The sequence below is a fragment of the Eschrichtius robustus genome, chromosome 10 (assembly GCF_028021215.1).
Source record: "Eschrichtius robustus isolate mEscRob2 chromosome 10, mEscRob2.pri, whole genome shotgun sequence".
Classification (NCBI taxonomy): domain Eukaryota; kingdom Metazoa; phylum Chordata; class Mammalia; order Artiodactyla; family Eschrichtiidae; genus Eschrichtius; species Eschrichtius robustus.
In genome coordinates, this window is record NC_090833.1 from 43814941 (window position 1) to 43838025 (window position 23085).

At 42.4% G+C, this 23085-nt stretch overlaps 1 protein-coding gene across 3 annotated transcripts in view; it reads right to left on the minus strand.

The window, feature by feature from the left end:
- GCNT1 (glucosaminyl (N-acetyl) transferase 1) overlaps positions 1-429 on the minus strand; it is a 60555-nt gene extending 60126 nt beyond the window's left edge. For all 3 annotated transcript variants that reach the window (XM_068551793.1, XM_068551794.1, XM_068551795.1), the window contains exon 1: positions 308-429. The gene's annotated coding sequence lies outside the window, so the exon portion shown is untranslated. The remainder of the gene's footprint in view (positions 1-307) is intronic.
- Positions 430-23085: the final 22656 nt, after the last annotated feature.

The window sequence follows — 23085 nt, forward strand, 5'->3', positions numbered from 1 at the left end:
GTGGCTTCCAGGTGACACTGGGAACCAGAGTCCTAGCCCCAGGCTCCCCTGACCGGACGGAAGAGTAGGGTCGAGGCAGGGTCGCCCTGCACCATCCCCGGCCCCGGGCGCACAAGCTCGAAACCGATTCCCACCGCGCGTCCTCTTTCTCCTGCCCTGGCTACGCTTCCTCTTCCCCGGCGGAGCTGACCCGGCTCGGAGTAGCGGGGTCCTGGCTAAGACCCGGCTCCCTCCCTCCAGCCTATCCTTCCCCTTTCCTCCCCTGCAGCCAGGCAGCCGAGCAGGGACCTGGTAGGGAGTTAGTTACCAGCAGCGAGCGCCTGGTCCCGAGGACGCTGGAAGGTGCTGGACCGCGCCGGTACGCTCCTCGCCTGGCGTTACGCTGCACCGCGCTGCGCCGGTGGCGCTGGAGGACCTCGCCGCCCGGCCTCGGGCCGCCCACCCGCGCGCCCGCGCGCCACGCCCCTCGGGCCGCCCCTCTAGGCCCCGCCCAGCGCATCCCCGCCTAGCTGGCGTCATGGGCCTCGCCCGCCTCGCCCACCTCTGCTCTTGCAGGCGCCTCGGGCCACCCGGCAGAGGTCAGCACACCCTCAGGGCGTTTCCGTGGTCTGGGCGGAGGGCTGGACTCCGCGTGCGTCCTCTGTCTGCTTCCTCAGGTTGGCCCGGGTTCTTAGTTAGGAGAACCGCGTGAGGACTGGGCACGTGAGTGGGGTTTTTTATACCCCGTTCCTCGGAGGCAGGAAACGCGGGAAGCGCTGTCTTCTCTGATTTTAAAAATAAAAATAGGTTTTATAACGAAAAAGAAAAAAAATTAATGCTAAGGCTCTTTACATCATGTTAAAGTTTAGAGGTGACCGTGTAGTTTTTTTTTTCCCCTGATGAGCTTTGCTTACTAAATTTAGCATTTTAAAAAACTCATTACATTCGTGTGCATTTTCACATGAAAACTAAAATTAAATTAAATTGTGGAACAATCCTCAATGCTATGAAAAGTAGAAAGCACCTCTCTCCTGCCCTCATTGCCCGTAGCATTGTGTCAATCATAAAAGTCCGCACAATCTCCCTTGCAGCAAGAGGAATATTGTGTACGTGTTTTCTTCCGTTGAATTTTTAACTCCTGGAGCGCAGAACAGGTTCTTACTTATCTTCATATCACTTATTCATTCAACACATATGTACTGAAAAAAATGAAGGAACTAACTGGATACACAGTCACTTCCTTGCCCACAGGGTCCTGCTGGAGCTGTAGGGTAAAGCTGAGACCTTGTTAGTGGGTGGCCTTCCCTGTAACAGGAGGCTTGCCTGGTGTCCACCATTCGGAGGAAAGGAGGTCATTGCTCACGGGAGACGCGTGAACACAGAGAGCAGGGCCGGGAAGCACTGAGTATCTGAGGCTCATCTTCTTGGGCTTTGGTCTTGATGAGATTAGATGCCCTAGGGACAGGGTTAGCTGTATAGACACGTCCACACAAAGCAGAGGATGACAGTGCCCAGTAAGTGGAGCATAAATCTGCCACACTGCACAGCACACAGGTGTCACGTTAACCCACCTGTCTCTTTTATGAACACCTGGCCTTTTCTCTTCTAGACGTTGGAATATTCTGGGAGGAGTGCTCTGGACTCAACTCCTCCCCACCCCTGTGCCAGAGTGTTGCTGGGCGAAGCAGGACCGTGCAGGTCAGCTGTACTGACAATGGCGGAGTCACTAGTGAAATATTCCTGGGGGAAGGTAAATCTTGCCTCTTCCCTGAGGAGATTCCTCCTCCAATGATAATCTTGGAACATCTTGCTTTCATCTTATTTAAGAATCTTCTTAATGCGTTCTGTGCAAGACCTAGAACAAGGGGAGCTCCTTGTTCATGAACCTCTTTTAAGCGTGGTTTATATTTGTATCATGGAAACAAAAGTATGAACCCAAAATATCTTCTGCAAATATACACAGAATTTACATTTTGGTCAGAACTAGAAAAAAAGTAATTGCAATTTTTTTTTCAATCTATTGCTAATCCAGATGACCTTTTTTACTAAAGGACAGAATTATATTTTTTAATTCCTTAAGTAAAGCTATTGTGAAGTCAATTATGCTAAAACCTTAATACTGCATTATGAAATTAAATTCATAAATTTTATTAATTCAGTGTTTGAAACTAAGCCTGTCACTTCTTTCCACTAGACTAAACATGTTTCCTCCATCCTCACTTGACCAGTTTTTTATTTACTGTGCTTACATCAAGAATATTTTAAGTTTGTTTTTAATTGTCAATACTTAGTATTCCTATTTAGGGGAGCAGAATATGCCACCCCAAAATATGCCTCTTGGGCATAAGGATCATTTTAAACTGGTTATTTTTAAGAAACTGAGACACAAGAGAAGCTCTGGAAACTAAGTACTGTAAAATTTACCCTTTTGTAAAGATATTTTTATATATAAGGGAAATCACCCTTTGTGAGGGTATCTCCCTCCCTCTACTAGGAAGAGGGGGGAAGACCAAACCTCTAAAACTCTTATCAATGCAGCACAATGTTCCTTTTGTTTACTGTGTGTTTTTGTGTGTTTTTCTTTTTTTGGTAACTGCTCAAAGTGACTGTCCCCCTACTCCACCCATCTTCTTTTGTCTTTAGCTAAAGATGGTATTTAAGGTGAGGACTTGCGCCAATTGGGGAAATTACTCAATTTTACTGGGCCTTTCCCATGTATATGTGTTATAAACTTTTGTTTGTTTTTCTCCTGTTAATGTCTTGTGTCAATTAAATTATTAAGCCAGACAAAGAACCTAGAAGGGGAGAAAGAAAAATTTTCCTCCCGTATGCTTATAAGACTACTCTTTAATTTCTAAAGGGCTGATCAAATTTGCTTGCCCTTGAGTTATCTACTCATATCATTAAACATTTATATCTTAAAAAAAGAGAAATAAAATGCGCAGATCTTATAACCCAGCAATTCTACTATTTGGCATAAACTCAGCAGTTGTATTGTCTAATGTGGTAGCCACTAGCCACATGTGGCTACTGAGCCCATGAAATGTGTCTGGACTGCGTTGAAACATGTGGTAAGCATAAAATACACAATCAATTTTGAAGACTTCGTATGAAAAAAAATTTTAATATCTAAATTTATTTTAAAATATTGATTATATGTTGAAATGATAATATTTTGGCTATATTATTTTAAATATTATTTTTAAAAATTTTAATTAGGAAAAAATGAAAGGTGAATAAAATTTGTCACTAGTATTACCTAACGGAACTTGGGTTCACTCACCCTCCACACAGCAAAGCCAATCTCCTGACACCCGGTTGTGGTGAAGGAAAGTACAGCATTTATTGCAGTGTGCTAAGCAAGGAGAACTGGCAGCTCGTGCTCAAAAGACCTGAACTCCCTGATGGCTTTCAGGGAAGGGTTTTTAAAGGCAACATTTGGGGTGAGGGCTGCAGCTCATGGACTTTTTTCTGATTGGTTGGTGGTGATGTTTCTGGCATCTTAATCAACCTTCTGACTCCAACCAGTCTGGGGTCTACTGTTTGTGGTCAGCATGTAGTCACCATCCCCCACCTGGGTGGGTGGGGTTCTTAGTTTCTACAGAACAATTCAAAGATATATGCCAGATTGTTATGTATACCCCTCGAAGAGGAACTAGCGCTCTGTTTTCTTGCTGAACTATTGTTTCTTGACTGCTTTTCCTTTGTTTCTGCATTCCCTCACTCCCCTAATTGGTAACTGCTTGAGTCTGCTCTTTGGAACTCAGGAGGCCTAGTAGCCTTTTTCTACAAACAAGAAATGTTAACGCAAGTTCGTGAGCCCTACACACAGTGAAGCTAAACAAACTGAAACGTCGTAGTTTGGAGCAGAGAAAGGTTTATTGCAAGGCCATGCAAGAAGACGAGGTGGCTCATGCCCTGAAAAGTCTCGGGCTCCCGGAAGAGTTTTGGCAAAGCATTTTTAAAGGCCAGGAGAAGGGGGATCGCAGGGTACGTGATCAGCTTGTACACAGTTCTCTGATTGGCTGATGGTGAGGCAGCAGAGTAGCATCACAGGGGTTAACATCAGTCCTTAGGCTCCAGGGGGCCTGGGCTATGTGCTTATGGTCAGCAAGTAGTTCTTCCATTTGGAGGGGGTGGGTTCACATCGCAAAACAACTCAGGAAATTTGCATCAAATACTATTATCTAGGTACTTCAGAGAGGAGCTAAAGCAGAGGATATGGGGGAAGGCCTGTCCCAGGAAGGCTGCATAGGGTCCTGCTCAGTTACAATTCCCCCTTTTCTTTGATACCCCTCAATCTTGAGGAAGAACAAGTTTTGAACAGGAAAAGGAATAAAGGTTCAGATAGAGAGGTTAATCATAAACTTGAGAGAGTTACCCACAGGGTCCTGCTTGTTACAATTATTCCAGCAGACACTGCTTTGAGAATGGCTGGTGGCTTCTCCAGTTTTACTTCCAGATGCATTTCTCTCCTCAATGGCCAAAGCAGATGTCACCATTAGTGATTTTAATGCTTTTCTAGAATGAGAAGATGCAAGAATTTGGGCTCGTAAAGTCTTCTGAAAATATCTATCTGAAGGCCTGTTCTGCCAGTTTTTCCCAGAGCACGGAGTGCCTCATTCCTGATCTCCACCCTGAACTCCTTTCAGGGGGTGTTGAAGGTCAGCAGCTGCAGTGGAGAGGTAGATGGAAAGTGTCAATTTTCAGCTGGCAGGGCCCCTTCATGGTGATAAATTTGACTATGGTTTTGGGGGCACTTCATGACCATTTCATCCCATGGTGCTAGGAATGCTCATTCCCAGGTCTGGCAAAGGTTTCATTGGTACGCCACTCAATGTGCTAGCACTGGACTAGGCCTTAGTGCCAAAACCCTCCAGACCTCCTGTCTTACTAGCCTCTTATGGTCCAGGAAAATATTCCCTCTCATTGCTTCTTCTCATATCTAGAGTTTCACTATTACAATCATTGATCTTATATGGAACTATATATTATTTTATCCGAGGCTCAGTCACGCATCTGTTAATCCAAGAAATAACAAAAAGGCAATATAGGTTATAAGTTGTTGCAAATATCTCCTGGTTTTGGGCAGACTCAGGAGGGGATATGTTCATTTCTTTTTTCCTTCAGCCATTCACAGGTGGGCTGGGTCAGGATGTTCCCTGTGAGCTGAACAAAGGTATTCTAGTTTAACATTCAAGCGTGGGGACAGTGTTCCCTGAGATGGACCATTATGTATACTTTAAGCTATAGGCAACATCTCTTTAGTGATGAACTTGTAGCAAAAGCAATAGAATACAAAGGTTAAAATAAAAGAAGCAGGTCTAATATGGTGTCAGATTTGTTCTTCCCTATTACAGTTCCCGACTGTCAATGTCCATTCCACAGTCTTGTGGGGAAAGGAGCAATAACCGGTCTTAGCTACTTCCTGCTGTATGGGGGCGATGAAAGGTGATTGTGGAATGGAATTGATCAGCCTTGGGCAGGGAATATTAAACCCCTTAGCCTTGTTGTTATCTACTTTGTAGTTGGACCTATCTATTAATTTTAACTTTCTGCCTGAGTCATAACTATACTTAGGGGGAAAGATTTCCTTATATCTGGATGAACACAGATTAAAAGCCAGTAATATTTTAGGCAAAATCAAAAAATTACAACCATATTCATCCGTTTACTTAGTCCTATATAATTAGTCCTTTTTACTAACAGTTTAATGAAATCAGAGTTTCCATTACACTTTTAAAATATCTTACCTAGTTCAGCAGTATGATTTAAAAGTTATCAGAAACCTGTTTGTGTCAGAACAGCCTTTCTATGACTCTTCTTGAAGATGTGGCAGTTTTACAAAGCATCAGCTTAGCTGCCTATGAATGATAAAAATCTTAAAAAGGCAAGGTTAAAGATCTGATTACAATTCTTCTTGGCAAAGAAGCGTATCCAAGCTGTTGTGATGTGCAACATTTTACAATAACTAAAATTATAACATTATACCAGGACATATACAAATTTCAGAAACTTTATATAATTTCTAGAATGTCTATATTAATAACATTCATACTGTATAATCTGAGGAGGCTTATCACTCATTTGACAATGCTTTCCGTGTAATTTAGCATACCAACCAATTCTAGTCAGTTTATATTATTTTTTTTTCTGAGGTGCCTCAGGAGCCCTCTGAAGCATCCCAAAGCTAGCTGAAGTCAAAAGAACTTTAATTAAAGTTTGATAGGAAGTTCGTCAAAAATATCAAAAAGTTTTCTTAAAAACATTTGGTCAGATAGAATATTTAAGAACAAATACAGATCAGTTAAAGGCAAGGTAGTTCATACAATCTGTTATCAGAAGCAGCATTCTAAGTAAACTTGTTCTCTTAGCAAAGAGGAACCAAGTCTGGTCCTGCACCAGTCTACTTTTAATAACAAAATCCATTTACCCAATTAAGTGTAATCTAATCTCAACCTGACCATGCATAAAACTCCTTTTTTACTCAAAACATATATCCCACTTTCCTACTGTATAGTGAAATGTTTTATTATTTTTAGTAGCTTTAATTACATATTTAAATTAGAATCCCCAACTCTTGTAGAGAACAAACGTATGGACACCAAGGGGGGAAAGTGGTGGGGGTGGGGGGCGGTGATGAATTGGGAGATTGGGATTGACATATATACACTAATATGTATAAAATGGATAACTAATAAGAACCTGCTGTATAAAAAAAAAATTAAATTTAAAAATTAAAAAAAAAAGAATCCCCAACTCTTTTTTTTTTAGCAAAGTGACTAGCACTTAAACACTTTAATACATTGTAGTCAGCATTGTTATTATTTTTTTTTTTAAACATCTTTATTGAAGTATAATTGCCTTACAATGGTGTGTTAGCTTCTGCTTTATAACAAAGTGAATCAGTTATACATATACAATATGTTCCCATTTCTCTTCGCTCTTGCATCTCCCTCCCTCCCACCCTCCCCATCCCACCCCTCTAGGTGGTCACAAAGCACCGAGCTGATCTCCCTGTGCTATGCGGCTGCTTCCCACTAGCTATCTATTTTACATTTGGTAGTGTATATATGTCCATGACACTCTCTTACCCTGTCACATCTCACCCCACCCCCTCCCCATATCCTCAAGTCCATTCTCTAGTAGGTCTGTGTCTTTATTCCCGTCTTGCCACTAGGTTCTTCATGGCCTTTTTTTTTTTTTTTTCCTTAGATTCCGTATATATGTGTTAGCATACTGTATTTGTTTTTCTCTTTCTGACTTACTTCACTCTGTATGACAGACTCTAACTCCATCCACCTCATTACAAATACCTCCATTTCATTTCTTTTTATGGCTGAGTAATATTCCATTGTATATATGTGCCACATCTTCTTTATCCATTCATCTGTCGATGGACATTTAGGTTGCTTCCATGTCCTGACTATTGTAAATAGAGCTGCAATGAACATTTTGGTACATGACTCTTTTTGACCTATGGTTTTCTCAGGGTATATGCCCAGTAGTGGGATTGCTGGGTCGTATGGTAGTTCTATTTGTAGTTTTTTAAGGAACCTCCATACTGTTCTCCATAGTGGCTGTATCAATTTACATTCCCACCAACAGTGCAAGAGTGTTCCCTTTCCTCCACACCCTCTCCAGCATTTATTGTTTGTAGATTTTTTGATGATGGCCATTCTGACCGGTGTGAGATGATATCTCATTGTAGTTTTGATTTGCATTTCTCTAATGATTAATGATGTTGAGCATTCTTTCATGTGTCTGTAGGCCATCTGTGTATCTTCTTTGGAGAAATGTCTATTTAGGTCTTCTGCCCATTTTTGGATTGGGTTGTTGGTTTTTTTGTTATTGAGCTGCATGAGCTGCTTGTAAATCTTGGAGATTAATCCTTTGTCAGTTGCTTCATTTGCAAATATTTTCTCCCATTCTGATGGTTGTCTTTTGGTCTTGTTTATGGTTTCCTTTGCTGTGCAAAAGCTTTTAAGTTTCATTAGGTCCCATTTGTTTATTTGTGTTCTTATTTCCATTTCTCTGGGAGCTGGGTCAAAAAGAATCTTGCTGTGATGTATGTCATAGAGTGTTCTGCCTATGTTTTCCTCTAAGAGTTTGATAGTGTCTGCCCTTACACTTAGGTCTTTAATCCATTTTGAGTTTATTTTTGTGCATGGTGTCAGGGAGTGTTCTAATTTCATACTTTTACATGTACCTGTCCAATTTACCCAGCACCACTTATTGAAGAGGCTGTCTTTTCTCCACTGTATATGCTTGCCTCCTTTATCAAAGATAAGGTGACCAGATGTGTGTGGGTTTATCTCTGGGCTTTCTATCCTGTTCCATTGATCTATATTTCTGTTTTTGTGCCAGTACCAAACTGTCTTGATTACTGAAGCTTTGTAATATAGTCTGAAGTCAGGGAGCCTGATTCCCCCAGCTCCATTTTTCGTTCTCAAGATTGCTTTGGCTATTCGGGGTCTTTTGTGTTTCCATACCAATTGTGAAATTTTTTGTTCTAGTTCTGTGAAAAATGCCAGTGGTAGTTTGATAGGGATTGCATTGAATCTGTAGATTGCTTTGGGTAGTAGAGTCATTTTCACAATGTTGATTCTTCCAATCCAGGAACATGGTATATCTCTCCATCTATTTGTATCATCTTTAATTTCTTTCATCAGTGTCTTATAATTTTCTGCATACAGGTCTTTTGTCTCCTTAGGTAGGTTTATTCCTAGATATTTTATTCTTTTTGTTGCAATGGTAAACGGGAGTGTTTTCTTAATTTCACTTTCAGATTTTTCGTCATTAGTGTATAGAAATGCAAGAGATTTCTGTGCATTAATTTTGTATCCTGCTACTTTACCAAATTCATTGATTAGCTCTAGGAGTTTTCTGGTAGCATCTTTAGGATTCTCTATGTATAGTATCATGTCATCTGCAAATAGTGACAGCTTTACTTCTTCTTTTCCAATTTGGATTCCTTTTATTTCTTTGTCTTCTCTGATTGCTGTGGCTAACACTTCCAAAACTATGTTGAATAATAGTGGTGAGAGTGGGCAACCTTGTCTTGTTCCTGATCTTAGTGGAAATGGTTTCAGTTTTTCACCATTGAGGACAATGTTGGCTGTGGGTTTGTCATATATGGCCTTTATTATGTTGAGGAAAATTCCCTCTATGCCTACTTTCTGCAGGGCTTTTATCATAAATGGGTGTTGAATTTTGTCAAAAGCTTTCTCTGCATCTATTGAGATGATCATTTGGTTTTTCTCCTTCAATTTGTTCATATGGTGTATCACATTGATTGATTTGCGTATATTGAAGAATCCTTGCATTCCTGGGATAAACCCCACTTGATCATGGTGTATGATCCTTTTAATGTGCTGTTGGATTCTGTTTGCTAGTATTTTGTTGAGGATTTTTGCATCTATGTTCATCAGTGATATTGGCCTGTAGTTTTCTTTCTTTGTGACATCTTTGTCTGGTTTTGGTATCAGGGTGATGGTGGCCTCGTAGAATGAGTTTGGGAGTGTTCCTCCCTCTGCAATATTTTGGAAGAGTTTGAGAAGGATAGGTGTTAGCTCTTCTCTAAATGTTTGATAGAATTCGCCTGTGAAGCCATCTGGTCCTGGGCTTTTGTTTGTTGGAAGGTTTTTAATCACAGTTTCAATTTCAGTGCTTGTGATTGGTCTGTTCATATTTTCTATTTCTTCCTGGTTCAGTCTCGGCAGTTTGTGCATTTCTAAGAATCTGTCCATTTCTTCCAGGTTGTCCATTTTATTGGCATAGAGTTGCTTGTAGTAATCTCTCATGATCTTTTGTATTTCTGCAGTGTCAGTGGTTACTTCTCCTTTTTCATTTCTAATTCTATTGATTTGAGTCTTCTCCCTTTTTCTCTTGATGAGTCTGGCTAATGGTTTATCAATTTTGTTTATCTTCTCAAAGAACCAGCTTTTAGTTTCATTGATTTTTGCTATTGTTTCCTTCATTTCTTTTTCATTTATTTCTGACCTCATCTTTATGATTTCTTTCCTTCTGCTGGCTTTGGGGTTTTTTTGTTCTTCTTTCTCTAATTGCTTTAGGTGCAAGGTTAGGTTGTTTATTCGAGATGTTTCCTGTTTCTTGAGGTAGGCTTGTATTGCTATAAACTTCCCTCTTAGCACTGCTTTTGCTGCATCCCATAGGTTTTGGGTCGTCGTGTCTCCATTGTCATTTGTTTCTAGGTATTTTTTGATTTCCCCTTTGATTTCTTCAATGATCACTTCGTTATTAAGTAGTGTATTGTGTAGCCTCCATGTGTTTGTATTTTTTACAGATCTTTTCCTGTAATTGATATCTAGTCTCATAGCGTTGTGGTCGGAAAAGATACTTGATACGATTTCAATTTTCTTAAATTTACCAAGGCTTGATTTGTGACCCAAGATATGATCTATCCTGGAGAATGTTCCATGAGCACTTGAGAAAAATGTGTATTCTGTTGTTTTTGGGTGGAATGTCCTATAAATATCAATTAAGTCCATCTTGTTTAATGTATCATTTAAAGCTTGTGTTTCCTTATTTATTTTCATTTTGGATGATCTGTCCATTGGTGAAAGTGGAGTGTTAAAGTCCCCTACTATGATTGTGTTGCTGTCGATTTCCCCTTTTATGGCTGTTAGTATTTGCCTTATGTATTCAGGTGCTCCTATGTTGGGTGCATAAATATTTACAATTGTTATACCTTCCTCTTGGATCGATCCCTTGATCATTATATAGTGTCCTTCTTTGTCTCTTGTAATAGTCTTTATTTTAAAGTCTATTTTGTCTGATATGAGAATTGCTACTCCAGCTTTCTTTTGATTTCCATTTGCATGGAATATCTTTTTCCATCCCCTCACTTTCAGTCTGTATGTGTCTCTAGGTCTGAAGTGGGTCTCTTGTAGACAGCATATATATGGGTCTTGTTTTTGTATCCATTCAGCCAGCCTGTGTCTTTTGGTGGGAGCATTTAATCCATTTACATTCAAGGTAATTATCGATATGTATGTTCCTATTCCCATTTTCTTAAATGTTTTGGGTTTGTTATTGTAGGTGTTTTCCTTCTCTTGTGTTTCTTGCCTAGAGAAGTTCCTTTAGCATTTGTTGTAAAGCTGGTTTGGTGGTGCTGAACTCTCTCAGCTTTTGCTTGTCTGTAAAGGTTTTAATTTCTCCATCGAATCTGAATGAGATCCTTGCTGGGTAGAGTAATCTTGGTTGTAGGTTTTTCTCCTTCATCACTTTAAGTATATCCTGCCACTCCCTTCTGGCTTGCAGAGTTCCTGCTGAAAGATCAGATGTTAACCTTATGGGGATTCCCTTGTGTGTTATTTGTTGTTTTTCCCTTGCTGCCTTTAATATGTTTTCCTTATATTTAATTTTTGACAGTTTGATTAATATGTGTCTTGGCGTGTTTCTCCTTGGGTTTATCCTGTATGGGACTCTCTGTGCTTCCAGGACTTGATTAACTATTTCCTTTCCCATATTAGGGAAGTTTTCAACTATAATCTCTTCAAATATTTTCTCAGTCCCTTTCTTTTTCTCTTCTTCTTCTGGGACCCCTATAATTCGAATGTTGGTGCGTTTAATGTTGTCCCAGAGGTCTCTGAGACTGTCCTCAGTTCTTTTCATTATTTTTTCTTTATCCTGCTCTGCAGTAGTTATTTCCACCATTTTATCTTCCAGGTCACTTATCCTTTCTTCTGCCTCAGTTATTCTGCTATTGATCCCATCTAGAGTATTTTTAATTTCATTTATTGTGTTTTTCATCGTTGCTTGGTTCCTCCTTAGTTCTTGTACGTCCTTGTTAAATGTTTCTTGCATTTTGTCTATTCTAGTTCCCAGATTTTGGATCATCCTTACTATCATTATTCTGAATTCTTTTTCAGGTAGACTACCTATTTCCTCTTCATTTGTTAAGTCTGGTGTGTTTTGACCCTGCTCCTTCACCTGCTGTGTGGTTTTCTGTCGTCTCATTTTGCTTATCTTACTGTGTTTGGGGTCTCCTTTTCACAGGCTGCAGGTTCGTAGTTCCCGTTGTTTTTGGTATCTGCCCCCAGTGGCTAAAGTTGGTTCAGTGGGTTGTGTAGGCTTCCTGGTGGAGGGGACTAGTGCATGTGTTCTGGTGGATGAGGTTGGATCTTGTCTTTCTGGTGGGCACGTCCACGTCTGGTGGTGTATTTTGGGGTGTCTGTGGCCTTATTATGATTTTAGGCAGCCTCTCTGCTAATGGATGGGGCTGTGTTCCTGTCTTGCTAGTTGTTTGGCATAGGGTGTTCAGCACTGTAGCTTGCTGGTCATTGAGTGATGCTGGGTCTTGATGTTGAGATGGAGATCTCTGAGAGATTTTTGCCATTTGGTATTACGTGGAGCTGGGAGGTCTCTTGTGGACCAGTGTCCTGAAGTTGGCTCTCCCACCTCAGAGGTATGGCCCTGATGCCTGGCTGGAGCACCAAGAGCCTTTCGTCCACACAGCTCAGAGTAAAAGGGAGAAAAAATAGAAAGAAAGAAAGAAAGAAAGAGGCTATAATATAGTGAAGTAAAATAAAGCTATTATAAAGCAAAGCTATACAGACAAAATCTCACCCAGAAGCATTTACATATACACTCACAAAAAAAGGAAAAGGGGAAAAATTAATATATCCTGCTCCCAAAGTCCACCTCCTGAATTTGGGATGATTCGTTGTCTATTCAGGTATTCAACAGATGCAGGCACATCAAGTTGTTTGTGGAGCTTTAATCCGCTGCTTCTGAGGCTGCTGGGAGAGATTTCCCCTTCTCTTCTCTGTTCGCACAGCTCCTGGGGATCAGCTTTGGATTTGGACCCGCCTCTGCTTGTAGGTCGCCTGAGGGCGTCTGTTCCCCGCCCAGACAGGACGGGGTTAAAGGAGCAGCTGCTTCGGGGGCTCTGGCTCACCCAGGCCGCGGGGAGGGAGGGGTACAGAGGAGGTGGGGCGAGCCTGCGGCGGCAGAGGCCAGCGTGATGTTGCACCAGCCTGAGGCACGCCCTGCGTTCTCCCGGGAAAGTTGTCCCTGGATCACGGGACCCTGGCAGTGGCGGGCTGCACAGGCTACCGGGAGGGGCGGTGTGGAGAGTGACCTGTGATCGCACACAGGATTTTTGGAGGCGGCAGCAGCAGCCCCAGCGTCTCACGCCCGTCTCTGGGGTCCGCGCTGATCGCCGCAGCTCGCGCCCGTCTCTGGAGTTCGTTTAGGCAGCGCTCTGAATCCCCCCTCCCCACGTACCGCGAAACAAAGAGGCAAGAAAAGCCTCTTGCCTCTTCAGCAGCTGCAGACTTTTTCCTGGTCTCCCTCCCAGCCAGCTGTGGTGCGCTAACCCCTTCAGGCTGTGTTCACGCCGCCAACCCCAGTCCTCTCCCTGCGATCCGACCGAAGCCCGAGCCTCAGCTCCCAGCCCCGCCCGCCCCGGCGGGTGAGCAGACAAGCCTCTCGGGCTGGTGAGCGCTGCTCGGCGCCAAGCCTCTGTGCGGGAGTCTCTCCATTTTTTCCTCTGCGCCCCTGTTGCTGTGGGGTCCGCGCTGATAGCCGCGGCTCGCGCCCGTCTCTGAAGTTCGTTTAGGCGGCGCTCTGAATCCCCTCTCCTCGCGCACCAGGAAACAAAGAGGGAAGAAAAAGTCTCTTGCCTCTTCGTCAGCTGCAGACTTTTTCCCGGACTCCCTCCCGGCTAGCTGTGGTGCACTAACCCCTTCAGGCTGTGTTCACGCCGCCAACCCCAGTCCTCTCCCTGCGATCCCACCGAAGCCCGAGCCTTCAGCTCCCAGCCCCGCCCGCCCCGGCGGGGAAACAGACAAGCCTCTCGGGCTGGTGTGTGCTGCTCGGCGCCGAGCCTCTGTGCGGGAATCTCTCCACTTTGCCCTCCGCACCCCTGTGGCTGTGCTCTCCTCCGTGGCTCCGAAGCTCCCCCCTCCGCCACCTGCAGTCTCTGCCCGCGAAGGGGCTTCCTAGTGCGTGGAAATCTTTCCTCCTTCACAGCTCCCTCCCACTGGTGCAGGTGTCGTCCCTATTCTTTTGTCTCTGTTGTTTCTTTTTTTCTTTTGCCCTACCCAAGTACGTGGGGATTTTCTTGCCTTTTGGGAGGTCTGACGTTTTCTGCCAGCGTTCAGTGGGTGTTCTGTAGGAGCAGTTCCACGTGTAGATGTATTTCTACTGTATCTGTGGGAAGGAAGGTGATCTCCGCGTCTTACTCTTCCGCCATCTACTCAACCGAGCCCCCAACTCTTAAAAACCTTCATTTCTAGTGAAAACCAAGAGGCAAGTAATAGTTACCAAAATCTGGAGAGACTATTTTAGATAATTTTCAGAACTTAATTAGTCCTATAAAGTTTACCTAAAAGCTCTTATTTCATTTATATTTAAAGTTTCATCATATCAAGTTATTTTTCTTGCTGACAAATTTGCAACAGATATAACAGGATTTCATTTAACGTCTATTAAACCTAGGTGCAGTAAAAGTATTATACTTAATGTTGATGACTCTAAAGACATGTCTATATTAATTAGATCAACAAACTTAAACATTAATACCAGGTGTTAATTTAATATTGAATATTTCCCAGTTCATGTGAACCTGAAACTCATGTAGCTTAATTTCTCTTGTATTTAGAATTGTTTGATTTGTAAGCGCTTACTTTTCTTTAAGCCAGTTAAATAGAGCTCATTTACAAATTAACCTCAGCAGTATTATCCAAAGACAAAGACACAGACATATACACAAACAAACAGAGAGACCTCAGAGTTCTTATTTCAGAATTTCAGCCCTGAGTCAGGTACAGCAATGTAAAACTCATCAGTTTACAAAAGAGTTTGGATTAAAGTTGGGTTTCTGGCAGATGGAACAAATCAAGCTCACTTGTCTAGATAGCTAAATATTTGCAGAAAAGACACTTAAGATTTCTATTTACCCTTGACAAGTCAATTTCTAAATTACTTTACCCTCTTTTCAAAATTTGCATTTTAAACAGATGGCAGAGATGAGGGTTCCTGAGAAGACCAGATAGTACCCTTGCATCTCAAAGATACAGGCAAATTTCTCCTTGGATGCCTTTGTTTCCCCTTTGGTGGTCTCTGAGGGGTCAAAGCCATTGCCATCATCTGGGCCTTTTGCATATTTCTCTGGGTGCATTCAGCGTTTTTGACCATAGGCCTGTTAGTGAAAACCAAATAAGCCAATTGGAACAAATTGTTCATTGGAGTCTGAGGACCAGCAGTTGCTTTCTGAATTTTGTGCCTGGTGTGTGGGGCAGACTGGGCTATGAAATGTATAGCCAAAAGGGCCTGTCCCTTGGGGGATGAGGGATCCGCATTCGTATCCTTCCTAAAAGCCTCCAGTAGTCTCCCTTGGAAGAGAGTCTCCTGTCCCTGTTGGACCTCTTTCACCTTTTTATAATTAATAGGTTTTACTGTAAGTTTCTTCATACCCTTATGAAGCTTATGAATTAAAGTTTGGCTGAGGGAACATTCCCAGCAGTTTTGAATGTTATTCCTGCATCCCCTTTTTTCTTCAGTTCCAAGCAACACAGATTAATTAGATAAGCTCCAGAGAGCCCAGGTAGATCACTATTTCTCAAAGGCACAAGAAGAGAAATGCAAATTCCTCTTCTAACTACTTACTCAAAACCCAGCCATCTCAGGCTATTTTCAAGGAACCTTCTTTTTTCCAGTTCCCAAATATCAACCTCAGTTTAAACAAACAAATACAATAATACATATCATCCGCTCACATTCGCATGCCCCTTTTTCAGCAAAACCAGGAAGAGAAAAAGGGATTTGGACTCAGATACTGAGACACTCATTCACATACACACACATACCCCCAAGGTAAAAGCAATTGCAAAAGACCCACTTTGATATAATAGCCAAGCCATTAGGGGCTTTTGCCTTCCAGATCTCAGGGAGTATTGAGGCATTTTCTTTCATTTAGGGAGCATAGCTGAAGATCTCTCAGTTTTGCAGAAGTACCCCAGGGGACTATAAGACGGAACAGAGCTCTGATCACCCATACTTAATTATTCACAGCCGGTGTTATCAGATATCAAGCAAACAGCAATTCAAATTGGTCTCTCAGGGTTAGATTTCCCTAACTCCAAAAAGGAAGAAAATTCTAACCAACGCTCGGTTGCAGGCGAAACCAACACAATAGGGAAAGATACCCTGGTGTCATCACACACGAGCCCCATTATTCACCAAAGATATCTCAGCTGGTCAATGCAAGTACTAACACACATACAAACAACATTTTTAAAGGCCAGGAGAAGGGGGATCGCAGGGTACGTGCTCAGCTTGTACACAGTTCTCTGATTGGCTGATGGTGAGGCAGCAGTGTAGCATCACAGGGGTTAACATCAGTCCTTAGGCTCCAGGAGGCCTGGGCTGTGCTCATGGTCCTCTAGTAGTTCTTCCATTTGCGGGGGGGGGGGGGGGGGGGCGGGGCGGGGGGGGTGCTGGCCATTCACATCTGCAAAACAACTCAGGAAATTTGCATCAAATACTATTATCTAGGTACTTCAGAGAGGAGCTAAAGCAGAGGATATGGAGGAAAGCCCGTCCCAGGAAGGCCCCATAGGGTCCTGCTCAGTTACAGAAACAGGGGCCACAGAGAGGCTTTTGTACCTGGGAAGGCCCTGCAGGGTCCTGCTCAGTTTCAATCCCCCCTTTTCTTTGATACGCCTAAATCTTGAGGGGAACAGGGGCAGGACAATAAAGAGAATAAAGTTTTGGATAGAGAGGTTAATCATAAACTTGGCAAAAGGAACTCACTTTTACGTGGCTCGGTTTCACTAGCATAATAACTGGAATTTTGAATATATGTTGCAAAGCGATGCTAATTCTGTTCCCTAACACAATTTGTATAGCTTGTTCAGTTATATTATGAACATTGCTGGATTTATCTGATCATCTAACTTTAGTGTGTAATATTATTTTGATAGGGAAATTAATTTCAAGATCCAGACAATGAATTTGTAAATTAACCTTTAGAATATATCTTTTTTGTCAGTTGTGTGTGGCATGTATCCCATGAATATAATCCACTTTGTGTTGTTGTTGTTATAAATTTATTTACTTATTTATTTATTTATTTTTGGCTGCGTTGGGTCTTCGTTGCTGCGCGCGGGCTTTCTCTAGTTGCAGCGAGTGAGGTCTACTCTTCGTTGTGGTGCGCAGGCTTCTCATTGCGGTGGCTTCTCTTCTTGCGGAACACAGGCTCTAGGCACGCAGGCTTCAGTAGTTGTGGCACACAGGCTTAGTTGCTCGGCGGCATGTGGGATCTTCCCGGGCCAGGGATCAAACCTGTGTCCCCCGCATTGGCAGGTGGATTCTTAACTACTGCGCCACCAGGGAAGCCCAATCCACCTATTTTTAATGACCACAATAACATATAATCCATCATAAATTTACACAAGGGTGGTTCAGAAGGTATTTCTGGATGTCTTAGGGGTGTATCAGTCAGAGTACAGGCGGAAAGCAAAAATCATAGCAGTTATTTTTATAGAGAAGTTAAGGAATTGGTTGAACAAGTAAGGAGGATTGAAAAGGCACAAAGAGAAACACTGCAGTAGCAAAGAGATGCCCACTGTGGGGAGCAAGTGCCACTGGTAGAGCTGGAGAGAGAAGTGTGGGGGTATCAGAAACTAAGAGCTCGGAGGAGGCCCCTGGGCAGCTGGGACTCGGACCTCTGAGGTTGGGGAAGGGGAGCACCCAGCTGGTGGTGTTATTTCTGAAGGTAAGTGTTGAGGCTGGAAAAGAGGGTAGATTAAAAACTGGAAATTGGAACCAACTGCTTCAGCCAGGGAGGGGAAAGAGCCACTGCTTGGTGACACTGGTGGGAATGATTATCTGAAGTGTTTGTCCCCACTGACCAAATATCAAGGAGCAAATCCCTTCTCCCTCCACCAGCTCTCAGCTCTCCTCAAGCCCCCTATTGGCAAAAGCTTACAGGAAACATGGTTGGCTATGTCACACCCACAGCATCACAGAACAGAGCACGGAAGAATGGGCTTGAGCCGCAAGATATACCTTAATAACCAGCATGAGGAGTAAACTCAGAATTACAAGTATCAACTAATCTAATATTATAAATTCAGGGAAGTGCTGATAAACACAGCTTTTACAGTGATGACACTTGTAATACATTTTTTTAAGTATAATAAAACTGTGGTTAAAAGTACAACTCAAATAAGGAGACAACTGTTGAACTCGACCCAAACCCTGTGCTCTCGAAAGACAGTGGTTGTTTAAAAAAAAAAAGAAAGAGGGCTTTCCTGGTGGCGCAGTGGTTGAGAATCTGCCTGCCAATGCAGGGGACACGGGTTCGAGCCCTGGTCTGGGAAGATCCCACATGCCACGGAGCAACTGGGCCCGTGAGCCACAACCACTGAGCCTGCGCGTCTGGAGCCTGTGCTCCGCAACAAGAGAGGCCGCGATGGTGAGAGGCCCGCGCACCGCGATGAAGAGTGGTCCCCGCTTGCCACAATTAGAGAAAGCCCTCGCAGAGAAATGAAGACCCAACACAGTCATAAATAAATAAATAAAAGAACGTGAATTTCTAAAAAAAAAAAGAAAGAAAAACCCATCCCCACACCCTTTTGTGTTCCAGGAAACAGCTCACTGCAAAGAACCACCACCTTTCCTCAAGTGACTTAGATAAAAGTCACAGAGAACTCCCTTGATTACCCATGACAAGGCCAGACACAGACCCTCCAGATTCCCTTCTTTGTCTCATAAATGATTAGCTGAACTGTTTGTCCATGCTGACCTATCTGTACAAAACGCCTGCTCACTTGACTTTATTTAGGCATCCTTCCTTCCCCAGGACTTTTATGTTTCATTTGCCCTCAGCCTAAGCTAGCACTGGGAGGCAGAATAAACCCCTAATTTCCCCTACCAAGAAGCCCCTTTCTGGGAATTCCCTGGTGGTCCAGTGGTTAGGACTCCACACTTCCACTGCAGGAGACACAGGTTCCACCCCTGTTGGGGAACTAAGATCCCTCATGCTGTCTGGCTGGGGGGAGCGGGAGGTAGGGAGCGGGAAGCCCCTTCTCAGCTGACTTTAAGGAAAACCTTTCCTGATCAATTGTCTGGTCAAGCCAGCTGCTCATCTCACTCCCTGATACCCGTTCTTTCTAGCCCTTTTCTGCCTGATCTTTCAAAAGCTTGCAGCTCTTACAAATGGAGCACTCGCCATTAGGATCGCCCCTCCGCCTAGTGCAATAAGCCCCTTCCCCGAATTGCAGTAATCCTTTTGAATGAAGTCTCTTCTTACCAAATCTGGATTTGGTTTTTGTTTGACAGGTTTTTCTGGTGCTGTGACTTGGCTGAAGACTGGACCTCAGCTACGGACCTCTACCATCCCTACGCTGGCAACGGGTCAGTGCTTTGCGGAAACTTCGGTGAGTTGAGGTCTTGAACCAGTGCTCCGGACGTCTTGTTTGTTGAAGGATCACAGTAAAGAGTTACTTTTATTCTTTCCAACAAAGAGAGAATCTTTGCATGTCATCGTGGCACGAATTCAGTTTAATTATCTTCAAAAAATGGCAAACTTTACCCAAAGCAATTTAGCACTTCAGAGGCTTCTTTGGCAAACTTGGGATCTCCCCAACCTGGCTCATGTAGGACCTCTCCCTCCCCATCATCCCCCGCTCCTTTTTATCATCTGAACCTTCTCTTCCGCTGCCCTGAATCCTTTGATCTGTCCCCCTTCAACTCCCTTGTCTTGTCCAGTCCCACCCACCCTGTCAGACCCCTCCCTGTGCACCCTAGCTCCTCAGCTCCTAGTCCCTTGAGATTTGGGTCCCTTCCGTTCTGCTCGCCTCCTCTTCACTCCATTGGTGGAGAAGGGATCTCCTGCCCTAAAGAGAACGAGGTAGTCAAAGACACAACACCTGATACTAGACAGATGAGACTGATAGCAGTTTATTATAGTCACATAGGCTCAGCCTGGGGGAGGAGAGCACTCCCTGTCACTCAGGGCCGCATGGGGGTTACATTCAACATCAGAGTGAATGAGCAGGGACTGTGGAAGGCAGGCTCTGTGGTAGAGGCACAGGGATGGGTGACCCTGGGTATCCATGGGAATATGTGATGGCTTATTTAAATAATTGTGTGGGCTGGCAGGGAGGTAAGACTCCATATTGAGAATCAAGAGGCGTGCATCTGGTCTGGCTGATGGGGGTACTAGCTGAGTGGGGAGCCATTTGCATTGTGCAGGGGCAAGAGCAGAGCAAGGGAAGAGAAGCGGAACACATGGTCAGGGCTTTGGGGCCCTGTGAGGATCAAAGGTGTCAAGGCAGCACATGAAACTTCAGGCCTTACAATACACCCTTCTCCCATCAGGGGCTCTTGAGGAGCTCAGGGACCCCAACAGCAACCACTTGTGTGAAAAACGTCACTGGAAACAGACTGGATATTTTGTCCACTCAGATAGGCTTTGGAGGCACACAGATGGCCGCTTGGTCTTTTCTCAGTCCCTTGCCCAAAATTTAGTCCACAGACTCTATAAGATTACCCATCAGGGCAGAGGAAATCTTAAAGGTCTGCTCTACCAGTGTTTGTGGAAATGCTTAAGCCTCATATTGAGCAAGTAATGATTTGCTAGAAACACAATCCTGGTAAAGGATGAGAGCCGCACTTTTATACGAACTGGTGAGTTGAAATTTTAACGTTGAAGCTATAAACTCTCTGTTTGAGCCTGTCTCTATGTTTACATATATATGTTTACATATCTATATGTATATATGTATTATACACATACTATTTTCCTAAATCCAGATGGTATTACCAGATTAGATGATAAAATCCCTTAAAGGTCCTCAATTCTGATCGACTTAGAAATAAGTTAGAGCTTATGTAAATTAAATACTCCTAAAATTCCCAGAAATTAAGGAAATTGAACTTCTAATATTTTAAGTCCTAACACTTCGAATATGAGCATCTAATACTCAATAAGAGTACTTTCAACAGTACTTTTGCAGAAACTATCCAAATATTTAAAGAATTCATGTCCACATAATTTAGGTAAATCTTTGGCAAATGACACTAGTCTGATATTGTTGGTTTAATAAAAACAGCTCTGTCTTCTGAGTTGTCAGCATTAAGTATAAAACAAGCATACATTTTTATTCTATTTAGACATGTTCTTCCTAAACTTATACAGATTTGCTTATTAATAAGCTACTGTTACGTCTACTACATGTTTAACGGTATAAAAAAGGTAAATTTGTATTTAAACAAATTGAATCATTATTCTGACAATAATTTCAACAATAATTATGTTTTATAAAATGTCAGCTTGAAGATAGTTTCCAATCTCTTTTAGGTATCTTAAAATCTTAAACTTATGCTAAATTAAATTAACTGATAGATATTCATTAAATGTCTAGATCATTTCTAAGTAAGATAGAATACTGAAACATAATTTTAAGTTTCTATAAACTTAAAAGTTTTTACCTCTTATTTTTAAGCTTCTATGACAGAGAAGCTTAAATATATTTCAGTCTATTAATGAACACATTCATTGTTGCCACACTGACTAATTGTATAAGGAAATGTATGACTATAAAAAAAGTTATGAAATGTATATTCTTTAGCTTGGCTAGTCTGCTACAATATGCCAGTGTATAATAGCTCACAATTATCTATGTCATAGTTCTCTCTGTAAGTGTATTAGTTTGCTAGGGCTAGTCTAACAAAGTATCAGAGACTGGATGGCTTAAACAACAGAATTTTATTTTCTCACAATTCTGGAGGCTAGAGGCCCCTAAACTTGACACGAGTCAAGGTGTCCACAGGATTGCTTTCTTCTGAGACCTCTCTCCTTGGCTCAAAGATGATTATCTTCTCCCTGTGTCTTCATGCAGTTTTCCTTTTGGGTGTATCTGTGTCCTAATCTCCTCTTCTTATAAGGACACTGGTCATACTGGATTAGGATCCACCCTAATGACCTCATTTAACTTACTTACTATTAAAAGACCCTGTCTCCAAATACAGTCACATTCAGAGGCACTAGGGGTTAGAACTAAAACATATGAATTAAAAAAAAACACAATTCAGCCCATAACAGCGAGTGAGACTCTGCTTGGAGAAATGATGCCAGAAAGGAACAGCTGTGTATGCAAGGTATTCAGAATGTATTTTTTGAAGAAAGGGAGACTAATTTTGTCCTAAAGGCAAATGACTGGTTGTTTCAGGATGAGAAAGAGAAAAATGTAGGGAAAACCAGAAGGGCTGTAGAAAGTTGTAGAAGATTCTCAGAGAGAGAATTTTGTTTGTCATTGTCAAAGCTGGCTAAGGTTTGACAGCTTCATTTATAAGAATATTTTTAAAGCTTTAGTATCAAAAATATAATGCTGATACAAAACCAGAACTTGGTGTTCTCTCTGTTAACAATGACAAAATTTTCTTACGGTATGTTCTTCACAAGAAGTTGTAAAGAGGTTTTAATTCTGAGTAATATGCCTAGAAGGCAAAGATTTTGTATCTTATCATAATAACTTCCTGTGCCTTATGTTGACTTTATCATGTTCTTGACTTAAAAAGAGCAAAGTCCTCTCACTTTTGGAAAGAGCTGTGGTTCTTTACAACCATGTCACCTCCTATGTTTACTTTTAAAATCTTCTACTGCCACTGTAGGCAGATAGGGTAGAGGTCCCCCGGAGGAAGAGAACCAGACATAGCTTTCTTGACATAAGAGAAGCCATTTTAGGCATTAGCCATTTTGTAATCTAAGCCTGACCACAATGCTTGACCTTGCAGAAGAATAGATCTCAGTAGTTAATGATTTTAAAGGAACAAAACAATGTAAGAACAAACAGGTATTACCAGGCCAGGGAGATAATGTATCAGGTGTAAAGACTCCCAGTTCTTTCTTGGAGGTAAAGATTAGTCTGAAACACATCCTTGAGCTGTTCTGTGAGATCCAACCCCCCTTGAGCATTCAACCACCAGACAAACTGGAACCTAGGAAATGACGATGCTGACCTTGCTGACCCTTGTAGACCTCAGTAAACTGGAGCCTGGACTCTGTCAACCTTTGCCCCAATTCTGTGCTGAATTCTCCTCTGCTCAAGCCCCTTCATGAATATGCAT